The 12200-nt window shown below is 46.2% G+C and overlaps 2 non-coding genes across 2 annotated transcripts; both read left to right on the top strand.

Moving 5' to 3' along the window:
* The first annotated feature begins 8148 nt into the window (after window positions 1-8148).
* On the top strand, window positions 8149-8221 carry trnak-uuu (transfer RNA lysine (anticodon UUU)). The gene has a single exon. It is a non-coding gene; the product is annotated as a tRNA-Lys (tRNA).
* Window positions 8222-11088: 2867 nt separating this feature from the next.
* Window positions 11089-11161, top strand: trnak-uuu (transfer RNA lysine (anticodon UUU)). The gene has a single exon. It is a non-coding gene; the product is annotated as a tRNA-Lys (tRNA).
* The last annotated feature ends 1039 nt before the right edge of the window (window positions 11162-12200 follow it).

Below are 12200 nucleotides of genomic sequence, written 5' to 3'. Positions count from 1 at the left end.
CAGGTAAGGATTTCTACAAGTGAATATTTGCAACGTATTACTCTGAGTCTGGCAAACACCCCATGCCACCCCCAATCTCATTCCCCATTCCCACTCCTCACTCCACCATCTTGCAACTCCACCATCTCAACGTGACCCTCACAGTGAATAATTTTGCTAACAAAACAGCGTTTCCACGTTGCGGACCCGGTGTTGGTCCCAATTGGAATTGTTTCAGTTGTAGGACGATTATTTGTGAAGCAAATTTTGGAGATGCAGTGTGGTTTGAGTGAGAGAGTTTGATTTCATTTGATTTATTAATGTCACAGGTATTAAAATTCAGCAAAAAGTATTGTTTCTTGCCCACTATTCAGACAAAGCATACTGTTCATAGGGAGGAAAACAAGAGGGTGCAGAATGTAGTGTTACAGACACAGTAGGGTGTAGAGAACGATCAGCTTAATGCATGGGAAGTCCATTCAAACATCTGCCGGCAAGAGGGAAGAAGCTGTTCTTGAGTCGGTTGGAAGTGACCTCAGACTTTTATATCTTTTTCCCGATGGAAGAAGGTGAAAGAGAGAATGTCCGGGGTGTGTGGGGTCCTAAATTATACTGGCTGCTTTGCCGAGGCAGCAGGAAGTGTAGACAGAGTCAATGGATTGGAGGTCGGTTTGTGTGATGGATTGGGTTCCATTCACGATAATTTGTCGCTCCTTGCAATCTTGGGCAAAGCAGGAGCCCATACCAAGCTGTGATACAACCAGAAATAATGCTTTCTGTGAAGCTCTGTTGCTGAGAGTCGGAGCTGACTTGCCAAATTTCCTTAGTCTTCTGAGAGAGTCGCTGTGTAATTGAGAGGAAGGCAGTGACCGTCTTAAACCTAACGGCGAATGTCTGTGTGAGAGAAATAATCTGTAGATATTAGATTAGACTGTTGGAGGATATGAAAATTTCAGCCATGAAATATTCGGACCCAACCAGTAAATCGCGCTGTACAATCATTTCAGCAAAGTCCCGGGAGCTCAGTTGGTGGAGCACCAGGCTTTTCACCTGAAAGTGCAGCGTTCAAATCCTGATCAAGTGCCGTATTTAATCTCGATGCTCCATCACGTCCCAGTGTTTCCATCACTGCGTTGGAGCCGTGGCAAAGTTGGTTAAAGCGCCTTGTTTCAAGAATAGATTGAGAGCTATTTTCATTGATAAAGTTTTATTGTCAGGGCAATTAATTACCCCATCACTGCCGAAAGTTATCCCTCCAAAGGACGGACTCTGTCTTCACTTTGAGCGATATCACCCATTCTCTCACTGCTGTTGGCACCAAGTGCGGGAACTTCTTTTCCGAAATTAGGAGTAGCTGCACCACATGCGCTGCAGCGATGGAAAAGGTGTCTTCTGAAGGGGATTATTATAAAGTGACTGTTCGCCCGTGGTCTCCAGAGCTGCCTCCCCAAATATAGTTAACCAAACCATTAGGATCTCATAATTCCAGGGTTTAGGTTCAGAATCGATCCTTAATTGCAATTCCCGTTCTCTGAAACATTGTGAAACACGCTAAATGGAGGGTGCGAAAGCGGTTCTTCAGCGCCCTCATTTCCCACAACATGCATTTCGAAGGATTTTCAAAGCGACCAATGTCCTTGCTTATCCTCCACTGGTTTGTATTGATTAAATGCTGTTATCTGAATAAAATATTGGTTTGCATTCAGTCGGGCGGCTGTCTATCATTTGGGAATGAATGAGTGTGTGCTTATGAGGTTAGAGTGATGCTTCGGAGAGAACTGCGCAGATAATTATTTTTGCAGATGAATATTTGCTACGTATTGCTCTTAGTCAGGTAAAAACCTCAACCCATCCCACACCCATGCCCCCCGCCTCCCCCGCCACCGCCACCCCTCCTTTCACACACACACATAGACACATACACACACATAGACACACACACACACACACACACATAGACTCACACACACACACACATACACACACTCCCATTTTTCAGTCCTGCACCATAATCCCAATGCAACCATCACCATAATACTTGTCAAGACGATGGCAGGTCCCGGGGCAGCTCAGTCAAGCATGAAACTTTTAGCCTGAGTTTTGAGCGTTGAAGTTTGTGTTCGGATGATGTTTTTAAATCTCTGTTCTCGTATCGAGTCACGCTGTTTCAGAACATGGATTGCATTTCTGTTCACATCGTGTCTGTCCCGGCCATTCAAACCCGAACGTAGCCATTCGAACTTGGATGCCTCGTATGCTAAATGAGAGTCTGTTTAAAACGATGGAGTGGTGTTTTGGAGAGAAGTGCAGAGATAAGGATTTGTATAAATTAATATTTGCAACGTATTGCTCTGAGTCAGCTAAACAAACCACACTTTCCCCCACCCCCTCCCACTCCAACGCCCTGCAGCCGCACCATCTCACCGCGACCCTCACCGTGAATGATTGTCAAGCCGAAACAGCGATAGAATGGTGCGGACACTGAGCTGGCGGCAACTGGAAGGCTTTCAGATTCATGACCATCATTCTTAAAGCAAATGTTTGGAAGGAAGTGAGGCTTGAGGAGGAGAGTTGTGTCAGTGGGAAGAAGCAGGGACTGTCTTAAACCCAACGCCAAATGTCTGTGTGAGAGAAATAATCAGAAGATGTTGGATAACTGGCGGAAGAAACTCAAACTTGCAACCACGCAGTGTTGGGCCAACCAGAAAAAAAGCGGTGAGCACGGATAGCTCAGTGGGTAGAATATCAGACATTTCATCTTGAGGATCCAGAGTCCAAATCCTTCTTCGTGTGATGCTTTCAAATTTCCATTCTCCATCGAGTAACAATGTTTCATTGTAGCGAATCAGTCCACTGGTCACTGTGTGTCTCTCCCGGACATTCAACCCCCTCCGTGTTCTTACAATTTGCAAGCGATTGATTCTCAACCCCGTGAGCTATGGGTTCAAGTGTTCTTCTTCATGAAAAATGCGATGGCAGACACCCCAAGATTCCACAGTGGTTCGCACTGCTGTCTCACAGCGCCAGAGACTCAGGTTCAATTCCCGGCTTGGGTCACTGTCTGCGTGGGATTTGAACCTTCTCTCCATGGTTTCCTCTGGGTGCTCCAGTGTCACCCCACAGTCAAAAACACGTCTTGATTCGGTGCATTGACCCGGCCAAGCGCCGGACTGTGGTGAGTTTGGGAACTTCACAATAACTTCATTGCGGTGTTAATGTGATCCTTACTTGTGACTAATAAATAAACTTTACCTTAAGGAAAGAATTCGTGCTGGTACTGGAAATATTAACGATATTCACATTTGCTTTCAAATGTAACGCATTTCCCACTCCTGTTGGTCGAAATAACATTGAAAGTTCATATGAAATACAGAATTTGATACATTTCCAATCAACATGGCTGTTTCAAGATTGGCTTCACGCTGTGGAATCAAAACTCTGTAAGATGTTACAATTGGTTCCCTGGCACTTAAAATTGAAATATATTTCATTGTGTGAGGTTTGCACAATTCATAAGAACATAAGAACATAAGAAATAGGAGCAGGAGTAGGCCATCTAGCCCTTCGAGCCTGCCCCGCCATTCAATAAGATCATGGCTGATCTGTTGTGGCTCAGTTCCACTTTCCCGCCCTCTCCCCATAACCCTTAATCCCCTCTCTTATCAAGAACCCATCAACCCGCTTCTTAAAAATATTTAGCGAGGTAGCCTCCACCACTTCAACGGGCAGAGAATTCCAGAGATTCACCACCCTTTGAGTGAAGAAGTTCCTCCTCAACTCCGTTCTAAACCGCCTCCCCTTTATCTTGAGGCTGTGCCCCCTAGTCCTACTGTCTTTTTTGAGCGGGAAGAGTCTCTCCACCTCTATCCTATCCATCCCATTCATCATCTTATACGTCTCAATGAGATCTCCCCTCATTCTTAAGAACCCATCAACCCGCTTCTTAAAAATATTTAGCGAGGCAGCCTCCACCACTTCAACGGGCAGAGAATTCCAGAGATTCACCACCCTTTGAGTGAAGAAGTTCCTCCTCAACTCCGTTCTAAACCGCCTCCCCTTTATCTTGAGGCTGTGCCCCCTAGTCCTACTGTCTTTTTTGAGCGGGAAGAGTCTCTCCACCTCTATCCTATCCATCCCATTCATCATCTTATACGTCTCAATGAGATCTCCCCTCATTCTTCTCCTCATTCATGTTGAAACTTTGCTTTATGCAAGAAGCAGATCCTCAGAGAGATGGTGATTTACTTCAAATTGTACAACGTGAAATGCATAAACAAGTAGCACGGAGATTTTAACTCAGGAATGTCAGCCTACTAGGCAAGTGCATGAACAAACTGAACCACAGTTGACTCACTTGAGGCGCAGTGTGGGAGCTAGACAGGAAGTATGTAAAGTGGGAGATTTGATGAGTTTCTTTTTGGGCAAAATAGATGAAATGCTCAGCGCGATTGGAGTTTTGGAAATGTAGAAAATGACGCAAAACACTGATCTTGAATTTAAAGTAAATAACATGACATTTCCCCTCTCACATTAGAAAATGAACGCTACTTCAATATCATCCCCTCGAAATCCATGTCAGAGCGCGGCTTGTTCAACGGAGGGAAAATGGGGCCCGCCCGGGGCCCGCCCGGGGCCCGCCCGGGGCCCGCCCGGGGCCCGCCCGGGGCCCGGATAGCTCAGTCGGTAGAGCATCAGACTTTTTAATCTGAGGGTCCAGGGTTCAAGTCCCTGTTTGGGCGTTGCTTTTCTTCCACCCGGAACGCAACTGTTAAACGAAATCATCTTCAAATTCGATTACCTGTTGTCCTTTGAGAATTCCTCACACGCCATTGACCGTTGCAAGTGTCTCCAGCAGCAAAATTCAACCATTTTAATAGGCGGCAGAGCCGAAATGCGCCCGTGGCCGCCTTTCGCTCCTGTCTCACTGTGTGACGGCCGAGTTGCGGCGTCTCACAGGCAAGAGTGATTTTGTTGCAAAATGTCACTTAGACGAAGGTGTCGCTGAGATTCGAGCTTAGGAGAAATTGTTTACGAGACTGGCGCATTAACTAACGGAGGCAGGACGCTAACAGGCTGACCAGCATACCATTACAATCAGTATATAAAAATAAAAACAGACTACGGTGGATCCTGCAATCTGAAAGAAAAGCAAACATGCTGGAAAATCACCGAAGCTCCTACAGCATCTGGGCACAGAGAACAGAAACAAAGTTTCGGGAAATTTCTTCACCCAGAGGGTACTGAATGTGTGCAATTCACTACCACACAATGTACTTGAAGTTAAACTTTGTTTGATTTCGAGAAGCGATTCCGTCTGGCGCCTGGACCTGGGTGTCCGAATAGCTCAGTCGGTAGAGGATCCGCCCTTTAATCTGAGGGGCCAGGGTTCAAGTCCCTATGCGGGCGTTGCTTTTCTTCCAGCCTCAACGCAACTGTTCAATGAGATGTTCTTCAAACTCGATTAACAGTTGTCCTTTGACAATTCCTCACACGCGATTGACCATTGCAAGAATCGCCAGCAGCAAAATTGAATACTTTAATGGCCGGCAGAGACGAAATGCACCCGTGGACGCCTTTTGCTGCTGTCCAACTGTGTGACGCTGGAGTTGCAGCGTCTGACAGCAAGAGTGATTTTGTTGCTAAATGTCAGTGACGAGAAGGTGCCTCTGAGACTCGAACGCAGGGAAAACCGGTTAACTAGGCAAGTACTTTAACCACCTTAGCCACGGCACCAACGCCACGTCCGCACTACCATTACAATCTGTATATAAAAATAAAATCAAACTACGGTGGCTACTGCAATCTGAAAGAAAAGCAAACATGCTGGAAAATCACCGAAGCTCCTACAGCATCTGGGCACAGAGAACAGAAACAAAGTTTCGGGAAATTTCATCACCCAGAGGGTGCTGAATATGTGGAATTCACTGCCACACAATGTACTTGAAGAAAAACTTTGCTTGATTTCAAGAAGAGATTGCGTTTGTCTCTTGGGCAAAAAGGGATCAAGGGGTGTGGGAGGAAGGGTGATCGGGATTATTAAAGCTGCGAAACCATTTCAGTTTATTTTTGAGCAATAGGAACATGCTGCCGAACGAAGTGTTCAGTGACAATCCAATTTCTTTTTCACGGATGGCTTGCTGGAAACAGGGACACAATTTTGAAAATCAAATGCATTGAAGCTGCGGCAAATTATTTGTCAAATATGAACATATGAACAAAAGTCGTCGTTAACAGTTTGAAGATCTGTGCAGAGAGAAAGAGACTCACTGTTCAGATAGAATAGACACGTGCTTGATGGCCGGAATGAGATGTTAAGGGGTTAACATCTCATGAATCTCCTGTGATCTTGGCCTTTTGTTAAAAAGGTTTTGCAAGCTGAGATCCTGCAAAATTGCAAATGCAGCTGGTTGCTTTAAGATAAAGTGAAATGTCACGGCTTTGTCAAAGGCAGACCGTGCTTTACGAACCTAGTTGAGTTCTTTGAAAATGTGTCAAACACATTGACGGAGGAAGAGCGGTAGATGTGGTTTATATGGACCTCAGCAAGGCGTTCGATAAGGTCCACCATGCAAAGCTTCTTGAGAAAGTGAGAGGCATGGGATCCAAGGGGCTGTTGCCTTGTGGATCCAGAACTGGCTTGCCCGCAGAAGGCAGAGAGTGGTTGTGGATGGGTCTTTTTCTGCATGGAGGTCGGTCACCAGTGGAGTGCCCCAGGGATGTGTACTGGGACCTTTGCTGTTTGTAATTTTCATAAATGACCTATATGAGGAAGTGGAGGGACGGGGTGGTAAGTTTGCCGACGACACGAAGGTTGGTGGTGTTGTGGATAGTCTGAAGGGATGTCAGAAGTTGCAGCGCGACATGGATAGGACGTAAGACTGGGCAGAGAAGTGGCAGATGGACTTCAACCTGGATAAATGAGTAGTGGTCCATTTTGGCAGGTCAAATGGGATGAAGGAGTATAATATCAAGGATAAGACTCTTTGTAGCGTAGAGGATCAGAAGGACCTTGGGGTCCGGGTCCATAGGACTCTAAAATCGGCCTCGCAGGTAGAGGATGTGGTTAAGAACGCATATGGTGCACTGGCCTTCATCAATCAGGGGATTGAGTTTAGGAGTGGGGAGAAAATACTGCAGCTTTATAAGGCCCTAGTCAGACCCCACTTGGAGTACTGTGCTCAGTTCTGGTCGCCTCATCACAGGAGGGATGTGGAAGCTATTGAATGGGTGCAGAGGAGATTTACAAGGATGTTACCTGGATTGGGTGGCATGGCATATGAGGATAGTTTGAGGGAGCTCGATCGTTTCTCCTTGGAGAGATGAAGGATGAGAGGGGACCTGATAGAGGTGTATAAGATGTTGAGAGGTATAGATGGGGTGGATTCTCAGGGGCTTTTTCCCAGGGCTGAAATGGTTGTTACGAGAGGACACAGGTTTAAGGTGCTGGGGAAGAGGTACAGCGGAGATGTCAGGGGTAAGTTTTTCACTCAGAGGGTGATGGGTGCGTGGAATCAGCTGCCATCGGTGGTGGTGGAGGCAAATTCAATCGGGTCCTTTCAGAGGCTTCTGGATGAGTACATGGAATTTCATTGGATTGAGGGTTATAGGTATGTCTAATAGGTAGCGATGTGATCGGCGCAACTTGTGGGCCGAAGGGCCTGTTTGTGCTGTAGTTTTTCTATGTTCTATGTTCTATGTCTCCAGAAGCTTAGAAGCTGTGATCAACTGCATCTCGTTTGAGACAACTTGTGCTGATATCAGTACATACTCCTTATTCTGAACTGTCACCCTGACCTTGGAAATAACGAAACTCTTGGCTTTATTAAATCGGTCTCGACTGGACTTGGCTAAATGCTGTCTTTGTTTGAAGGAGATAACATTCACTTTATGGGCAAAGTAACATCTCAAGATCTATGTGAGAACGGTTGCTATCTCACACTGGAGCAATGGCAGTTTCAATGGCAACTGGAGGGGGGCGGGTTTTCGACATATTTTAACTCACATAGTGTATTTGTACTTACTTTTGCTGTTGCACAGCACGTGATCTGGGTGAAGTTATACTGTCTGTCCGTGATTAATTGCTGTGAAAGTGTATAAAGGGGGAGATTCCCCCAGTTCGAGGTAGTATCACGGCTTGTTCAAGGGAGGGAGCTGGCTTATTTGTCGAGAGCCCGGGTAGCTCAGTCGGTAGAGCATCAGACTTTTAATCTGAGGGTCCAGGGTTCAAGTCCGTGTTCGGGCGTTGCTTTTCTTCCAGCCTGAATGCAACTGTTCAGCGAGATGTTCTTCAAAATGGATTAACGGTTGTCCTTTGACCAATTCCTCAGACGCGATTCACCATTACAAGTGTCGCCAGCCGCAAAATTCAACCATTTTAATAGGTGTTTGATGAGCGGCAGAGCCGAAATGCGCCTCTCGCCGCCATTTCCTGCTGTCCAACTGTATGACGGTGGAGTTGCGGCGTCTGACAGCAAGGGTGATTTTGTTGCAAAATGTCACTTTGATGAAGGTGCCGCTGAGATTCGGACACAGGATTTCCTATTGACTGGGCAGGCGCTTTAACCAACTTAGCCACCGCGCACGCACCAAAACCATCTGTATATAAAAACAAAGGCAAACTAGGGTGGATCCTGCAATCTGAAAGAAAATCAAACATGCTGGAAAATCACCGTAGCTCCTACAGCATCTGGGCACAGAGAACAGAAACAAACTTCCGGGAAATTTCTTCACCCAGAGGATGCTGAATGTGTGGAATTCACACAAACGCAATTGTTCAACGAGATGTTCTTCAAAATCCATTAACAGTTGTTCTTTGACAATTCCTCACATTGACCATTGCAAGTGCCGCCAGCAGTAAAATTCAACCACTTGAATTGTTGTTGTTCGTCCATCGTCGTCGACGAGGACCTCGGCACCATTACTCATTTTGAGGTTGGTTGCGGTGTGTCCCAAGTTGACTGATCAGGGCCAATTCGGGCAGGGAATGTCCTGGTACATATTGGACAGTCCTGTGTAGACACTGTAGTTGTTGTGCTGGTGGCTCTGGACTTGTGCAGCTCACGCTTAAGTTGTGTTTCAGCAATAAACCTTGCTTCGTGAGCTTGACAGCCTTTGTGGATGAGGCAGCGCCAGGTAGGGCAGTTTCCTGCCAGCGTTCCCCAGGTGGTCGTGTCAATGTCAAGCGACTTCAGGGAGGCTTTGAGTGTGTCTTTGAAACGTTTCTTCTGCCGTCCATGCAAGCGTTTTCCAGCAGAGAGTTCCCCAAAAAGGAGCTGTTTGGGTATCCTCTCGTCTGACATACGGATGACATGTCCTGCCCACCGGGTTTGCGCTCTCATCAGCAGTTTGTGGACTGATGGTAGACTTGCTCTAGAGAGAGCTTCAGTGTCTGGTACTTTGTCTTGCCACCTGATGCGTAATATTCTGCGAAGACAAGTCATGCGGAAATGATTGAGCTGTCTTGCATGCCTTCGATACACAGTCCACCTTTCACAGGCATACAAGAGGGTAGTGAGTACCACTGCGCTGTAGGCCTTCAGTTTTGTTGCTGGGCTGATTCCTCAACACTCCCATACAGTGGAGCGCAGTCTACCGAAACCAGAACTTGCCTTTGCTGTTCTGCAGTTAACTTCTGTATCAATACTTGCTGCTTGGGAGAGGGTGCTGCCAAGATAAGTGAACTGGTCCACTGACTGTAGTTTCTGCCCTTTGATTGTGATTATGGGTTCTGTGTACGGTGCATGAGGAGCAGGCTGGTGCATGACTTCGGTCATTTTAATGTTGATGGTGAGTCCAAAGTTGTCACAAGGCGTGGAAAATTTGTCCATACTGACTTGCATCTCGGGCTCTGAGCCAGCATACAGGGCACAGTCATCGGCAAAGAGGAAATCTCTCAGAACAGTCTCTTTCACTTTGGTAATAGCTTGAAGTCTCCTCAGGTTGAAACGCTTCCCATCCACTCTGTATTTGAGGCTGATTCCAGAAACACTGTCCTGGAAGGTGTTGTGGGAAAATTACCACTTCGGAGTCAGACTGGAGAAACAACAATACAGTTTTATTTAACGAAGCTTCGTGGAGAAAAGGCACCAGCACCTCGCGGTACTGGACAGCTACCTTCTCTCGAAGAAACAACAGAAGCGGTCCATCTTTATACCCTTTACACAATAGGTGGACCGGACACGATTATCACACCCTTATAGTCAAATGGGTACAACATTTCTTAGCTCATTATTATGGACAGGTACAGCCAATATCGTTTCAATATCACATTGTTCCATGAATGGGTACATTTCCTCTTTATCAATGACTTAATTTTATTCTATTCTTGTAGTAAGTGGTTCCTTTGTATTTATGCATTCCTGTTCTTAATCTCCGTCTCAGACCCCACTGTCCCAGGACTATCTTTATCTCTTTTAAGGTGCCTGGCTTCCTGAAGCGTCTGTTCCCCGTTTTAATTTAATTAACTGTCTGTTTTGTGGTTTAGATTTTAAATAGTTGTCTGTGTTTGAAAGTCAGTGTCTGTGTTGGAAGTCAGTGCAGGTTTAATGACTTTTAACCCCTTATGTGCCGGACAGCTATTTTTATGCCAGGTATCCATCTTTATGGTTTTTTTCCGCCTTCAATTGACATCATTCAGCATGGCAGTAAACATCATGCTGAACAGTGTGGGTGCCAGCTCACAGCCCTGTTTGAGGCCATTGGTGACTGGGAATGCCTCAGAGGATTCTCCACCATCCAGTACTCTGGCCGTCATCGCAACATCGAAGTAGCGTACCATGTGAATGAATTTGGGGTGGGGTGGGGGGGCAGCCGAACTTTGACATGATCCTCCAGAGGCCTTGTTGTGTTCCAGTGTCAAAGGCTTTCGCAATATCGGAAGGAGAGAGGAAGAATGTAAAGTGGGTGAAATGATGAGGTGCTTATGGTGCCAAGTGGATGAAATGCTCAGCCCGATTTGATTTTTGGACATTTAGAAAGTGATACGAAATACTCATCTTGAATCTAAAGTGGATAACATGACACTTCCCCACTCACATTAAAGAACGAAGTCGCCTTCAGTCTTATCTCGTCTAAATTCCTGTGAGACCGCGGTTTAACCAACGGAGGGGAGCCCGGATAGCTCAGCCGGTAGAGCATCAGACTTTTAATCTGGGGGTCCAGGGTCCAAGTCCCTGTTCGGGCGTTGCTTTTCTTCCAGCCTCAACGCAACTCTTCAGTAAGATGTTCTTCAAAATCGATTAACATTTGCCCTTTGACAATTCCTCGCATGCGATTGGCCATTGCAAGTGTCGCCAGCAGCAAAACTGGATCGTTTTACTAGGTGTTTGATGGGCGGCAGAGCCGAAATGCGCCTCTGACCGCCTTTTCCTGCTGTCCAACTGTGTGACGGTGGAGTTGCGGCGTCTGACAGCAAGAGTGATTTTGTTGCAAAACGCCACTTACGTGGAGGTGCTGCTGAGAGTCGAACTCAGGAACTCCAGTATACTAGAGAGGCGCGTTAACCAACTAAGCCACGGCGCCAACGCCACGCCCAAGCCGCCGTTACAAACTGTATATAAGAATAAAATTACAGTACGTTGGTTCCTGCAATCTGAAAGAGAAGCAAACATTCTGGAAAATTGGGATCGGGATTCGATGATCGGCCAGGATCAAAATGAATGGCGGGGCAGTCTCGAAGGGCCCAACCACCCAGTCCTGCTTCCGGCTTCTTTTCCAATGTTCAGATTCTGCATCCTGAGGAACTGTCATCCTGACTCGGAATGTTGTCTTTCTTCTCTCTCGACAAATGCAGAGATTTTCAGCATTTTCTATTTTAGTTATATGGATTTACGAAAGCTAAGTGGATGCTACTCATGCCCCTATTTCTGATGTACTGACAGATACTCAGAACATCAACAAACACGATTATAATTGCTTGGGAGGACCTCAGAATGTGTTTCAGGTAGATTGAGAAGAGGAGAGGGTTAAAATTGGGATGCGTGACTGGAAATAAGTGGAGGGAGAAACTGGTTATGGAAAGGGCCTGAGGCGAGGGCGACAAGTCTCACTGAACCTAATGATCGCCTTAAAGAAACTGCTAATAGGTAATTGTGGTTCTGGCTTCGGAGGGCAGGCCCTTATCGATTGGCCTTTTGTTCTAGAAAGTAATCTAATCAGAAACTTTAATAGCCATGTCCTTACGTGGCTATCGCCTTTTGTTCTTGAAAGTAATCTAATCAAAT

This window comes from Carcharhinus amblyrhynchos, chromosome 13, assembly GCF_965287045.1.
Source record: "Carcharhinus amblyrhynchos chromosome 13, sCarAmb.v2.hapA, whole genome shotgun sequence".
In the NCBI taxonomy this organism is placed as follows: domain Eukaryota; kingdom Metazoa; phylum Chordata; class Chondrichthyes; order Carcharhiniformes; family Carcharhinidae; genus Carcharhinus; species Carcharhinus amblyrhynchos.
This window is presented reverse-complemented; position numbering and strand designations above follow the sequence as displayed.